Here is a 5345-nt window from a genome sequence, read left to right as displayed (position 1 = left end):
CACAAGCTTTTAAAACTTTCTGGTGGATTTGAAAGTATCCACCAGTGATATATATATCGAATGAGAATCCTGTGAAGCTTGACTAGCTCACAGCTGCTTACAAGTAGAATAAACAAACTACAGAGAAATTCTTGACAAGTACAGTTTTTTCTATCTCTCTTTGAAATATGTTTGCTTAGTTCAATGTTTAACTAGCTACACTTGGTTTATATATCACCAAGTTTACATGACAATAAGACAAGATAATAAAACAAAACATATCTAGTCTAACTCCATGCTGCTTCACTACTCTATTCCAGCATCTTTGAATATCTTCACAATTGCATGGAAATGGTAATGCTTCTTTGTTCTCAAATTCCTGCTTAACAGGCTGCCATATTCCTTTTTCAAACACCCAACACATGTGACTGTATTGTCACTGTCAACAGATATTTGAATTTGATCATCCGTCCGATATATGTTTGTCATCAGTCGGGTGGCTTTGTTGATCATCCGTCGGGTAGCTTTGTTGATCATCCGTCGGGTAGCTATTTGTCACTTGACTCCATTTCACTTATACAGAATTACAAGACATTTTATATTTACAATTAATCAACCTATTCTGCATATCCACTAGTAGTCAACATGACTCATATACTCCTACAGAATCTACACAAAGTTGTTTGCAGAAATATACAACAATACTTATTTGTTACATAAGCTACTTACCCGGTGGATGTCAAATTGTCATCCATCGGGACTATATTAAATCATCCGTCGGGACTATATTTGATCATCCGTCGAGTGCTACAAAATTCACTAAGTTAAATTTACTAAGGTGTTTTGTTTAATTTGTCATCAAGTTCACAACATATTCCTAACAATCTCCCCCAATTTATGTCTACTGGAATTGTAGCCATAAATTAAGAGAAACTTGATGATAACAAAACACCCTAAAAATACAGAATGAAAAATAGTAGATAAAACTGATAAGTGCTACAAAATTTACTGAAAATTGAACAAAGCAAAGTATACAAAAAAGTTGCTCACAATCATTATCAAGGTGCTCCTCTACCCTGAGCAGATAAATTTATTTCCTTGATTGTCTGGATTTCTTCCCAAGCCTCATGTTGTTCTCTTCTATCTGACTTTGGAGTTGTCTGTCGAATTCAAGTTCATCAGCTTTAGATAAATCCAACATTTCTTTCATTTCCAAAAGAGTCTCTTTGCTAGAGATACTCAGTTGGTCATCCAGTCTGAAGAATCTTCTAACTCCCTTATCATCCATGAATTCCATCAGCCAATAAGGCCTCAAATGCACTCTCTTTCCTGTGAAGGGAATAGACAGAGTTTTTGGGAGTGCATCATTGGCTCTATTACTCCTTAGCCTCTCTATTTTCTTTAGGACTATCCTCCTTGCAGTCACATTAAATCCAAAGTTCTTCTTGAAGGATGAATAGACCTTTATCTGTACAGATTGGCTTTCTTGAAAAATCCTGTGAAGTGACCATGTGATCTCTTTCCCTCCCTTATACTTGAATACTAGCCTTTCAGGTGGATGTCTGTAGGCATCAATCCCTCTTACTTCTTCCAATTCTTCCAAGTAGAGGTTTATTTTAGAGAACTCCTTGATGTCATAGATGTATAAGAGATCTTCCTTGTTGATTGTGGGTTGAGATTTGGTTAGGGTCTTGGATCTGAAAGTCACAGGCTTCACTTTCTTGTTTGCTCTACTCTTTATCTTCTTTGGCTTATTGAAGATTGGAAAGTTTAGTTCAGGAATTGGCAAACTATCCCAGTATACTGGCTCATCCTTTGGAATTATGCGCTCACCATGAATATTCCTTGTTGGATCCACCACCTTGAATTCTTCAAATACCATTGAGGGTTTTGATGTCTGAGTTGAAGTTGTAGACTTTTTGGGAATGTAGTCATCCATTTTCTCATCACTGAAGTCCAATTTTCTTTTAGAGTGGAGCTTGTATCTGAATCTTCTTTTCTGTTGTGGTTCATCTTGCACTTTCTGATCTTGAGGTTCAGCAATCACAGATGGTTGTGCAGAAATCTCAGTTGTAGTCTTTACAGCTTGAAGTTTGGCCAAGATAGCAGCTTGCTCCTTCTTTTGTTTGAGCTTCTTAGCATCTAAGGCAGCTTGTTTCTTTTCTTGCCTGATTATTTCCTTCTCTTCCTTTTTAGCTTCCACAAACTGAGGGTGTCCAGCCACCACACAAATTTCTTTACCATTTCTGTAGATCTTGGCAATTCTTCTTTTAAGTGTTGAATCAGCTGGATCTTTGAAAAATGCAATTGACCTAGCCAACAGCTTCTTCTCATCTGGCTTAGGTGTTTTATACACAATATCCATAGGATTTTTATCTAAAATTTTTGAGTAGTTTCTTTTAGGCTTCATGATCATTCACAGAAATATTCTTGACTTGGGAGTGATGAGTGAAGACTTTGTCTGGTTTCTGAATTGGTCCAAACTTCTGTTGAATTTCTACATCTATCTTTCTCCATTTTTCTTTTAATTCCTTCTCAGCTGCTGCTACATCAATCTTTAGCAGTTTGTCATTTGTTTCCAGTTTTGTTGTTGCCAGATTTATGATGTCAATATTGTCTATGGATGGTGGCTTTATGAAAGCAATTGTTGGTACAATTACTTTGTTGACTTGGATGTTAAGTTGTTTCTCCCCCTCACTAGTTGAGTCTTTCTCCCCCTTTTTATTAGCATCAAGTTGGAGAGTGGAAGGGAGTTGAGCAGCCACCAACTGTTGGAGCAGAGCAGTCTGAGTTTCTTGATTAGCAAGTATCTTGGCCATTGACTTCTCCACATCAGACAATCTAGAGTCCATGGCCTCAACCTTTCTATTGAGATCAGCTTCCTTCCTTAGTTTCTGAGCTATCTCAGTCATGGTGGTTCCAGGAAATCTAGCATACAACCTTGCTATGAAATCCTGATTTTACTTCAGAGACTTCTTGTTTGATTTCATCCACACTTTGACTGTGTTGGAGAGCTAGAATCTTATGCAGCTAAAGAGCTTCAAGATGTGCTGTAAGAAGCCTCTTTGTGCTGGCATTTGAAGATGCTTGAATGGTTGTATGGGTGTCATGAATCAGCTTGAATAGTGTTGATTGGAGATGTAAGTAGGAACATTCTTTCATTAGCATCCAGGTAGGAACATCTGCATCTCCCCCTATGCTCATGCTATCTTCCTCATCATCCCCACCAGCATCTCCAAAAGAATCTTCAGCCAGTTCAAAATCACTGCCAGTAGTTAAAGGCATAACAGTGATTGCATCCTTTGCTCTTTGTAGAGATTGAGTAGTGTGCATAAAGTTGAGCATCTTTTCAGCTTCCTTATTGCCTTGTCTAGCTAGAGTTTGATAAGCTGTAGCAGGATGAGTAAATGTCTCAGCATCTAGGGAAATAAAATCTATGACAACTTGATATTCTTGCTGAAATAGTCTTTTCCTTTCTGCATCACTGGCATTCATTGACTCACTAGCAATGGTGTCCATCCTTATCTCTCCAGTACCTGCATTTCTCCCATGATCTCTCTGTTTTTGCATCAAGGGCTCCCCTTGGCTTCCCACCCTCACATTCACCATCTAAGGTGGAACTCCCCTCACTCACTTTTACCAGTCCTGAAGAAATGGACTACATAGGTTCACTCATATTCTCTCCTTTTACCTGGGAGCAACCCAGCCTCTCACTCAGTTCACTCCCTTCCCTCAGTCCTAAGAGTGATTGTACTATTACTATGTCCTCTGCACTTATGATAATTGAAGAAAGTTGAAGTTGTGCAGAGACTCCCGACTGATGATGAATATCCATCGGGATAGTAGTTTGGCTATCCGACAGATGACTGCTATTAGGCACATCCGCAGGATACAATCACTACTCGACGGATGAAGAATATCCACCGGGATAGAAGAAATGAATGAGTTTGGAGTGGAGACTATTGTAGACTTTGTGCAGATTGATTAAAATTTAGGCACAGATGTCTCAACAGACTCAGAAAGAAATGGCAAGTGAGCCAACAAATCATCTAACAGATGATGCTCACTTGCTTGGATTTTTGGCTTCTCCAATAGAGTTAAAGATGGAGAATTTGGAAGTGATGTATTGATCATGTCAACATCCAGTGAGTGTGTGGGTGAATTTGGTGTTTCAGGTGCTTCAATTGTTAATGATTTTGGCTGTGACTCCACATTTATTGGAACCATATCAATCTGAATTTGAGAAGGTTCAGTGATTGGGTCTTTAGCACCAGTTTGAACTGTGTGTGTTCCCTATGTATCCCCAAGGGTTTTTGATCTTTTCTATCTGGCATAAGTCTGTGGTGAAGTAGTTTCCCTAACCCTCTTGGCATGTGCTCCTGGTTGGGAGCTTGTTTCAATAGTAACATCCTTTTGGGAGGATGAAACTAGAAATGAGCTTATTTCCTTATTAACAACCACAGTTTGTTGGGAAACTGTGGTATGGCTAGGCTTGGGTACACTCATCTCACCAACGTTATCCTTAGGGTTTCTTTGATTTTTACCCTGTCCCTCACCTTGCTTACTCAGCTTCACACTCCCCTCTTTTTGTTTAGTAGATTTTGCAACTGATTTCTTTTGAAAGAAACCAGAGGGGGATTTCTTAATTTTGGGTTTTGAAATTGTTGGTTTGGTAGCTTGGGTAGGCATCTGTTGGGTCATTTATACAGATGTCATAGCTACACTTGAAGGCAAAGAAATGTGTGAGGTTGGAAGAGTGGAGACAGTAGTGCTTACCTCACTTACTTGAGGGCCCTCCATGACTGGAAAATAGAAGATGGGCACCTCTTTGTGGTGATTAGCTCTATTAAGATCTGCAATAATCCTCCTTTCTTGAACCCAACAATTCAGCTTGTTGGTTGGGTTCTCAATTTCAATGTTCTCAATAAGAGGGTTAGCAAGCATCATAAATTATCTAGCATAATAGACACTTTTACCTCTCTTATTGAGTTCTCCTAACTTAAAACCTAACTCAAACATAATCAAGTCACTGAAGTTAAAGTACTTATCAGTAACTAGCATACAAAGCATATTAAGCATGGAAATATTAACAGAATCAAAGTTACTAATTTTACCAGAAAATACCTTAGTTACCACATCACACAAATAGCTCCACTCCTTTCTAAGACCTAACCTCCTAATTTCACTTAACTTAGAAGTAGAAAGTGCATATCCCATAGAATTAAGCATGGTAACTATATCAGCATCAGTGTGTGGAATAGTGGTAGTGTTATCTGGAATTTTAAAGCATGCTTTGATAATATCACTATTAATACAAAACTGCTTACCTTTGAGAGTGAAAGTTATGGTTTTGTCAGTAGAGATGT

Source organism: Apium graveolens, chromosome 4 (genome assembly GCF_009905375.1).
Source record: "Apium graveolens cultivar Ventura chromosome 4, ASM990537v1, whole genome shotgun sequence".
In the NCBI taxonomy this organism is placed as follows: Eukaryota; Viridiplantae; Streptophyta; class Magnoliopsida; order Apiales; family Apiaceae; genus Apium; species Apium graveolens.
The sequence above is the reverse complement of the archived record's forward strand: the minus strand, read 5'-3'. Positions refer to the sequence as shown.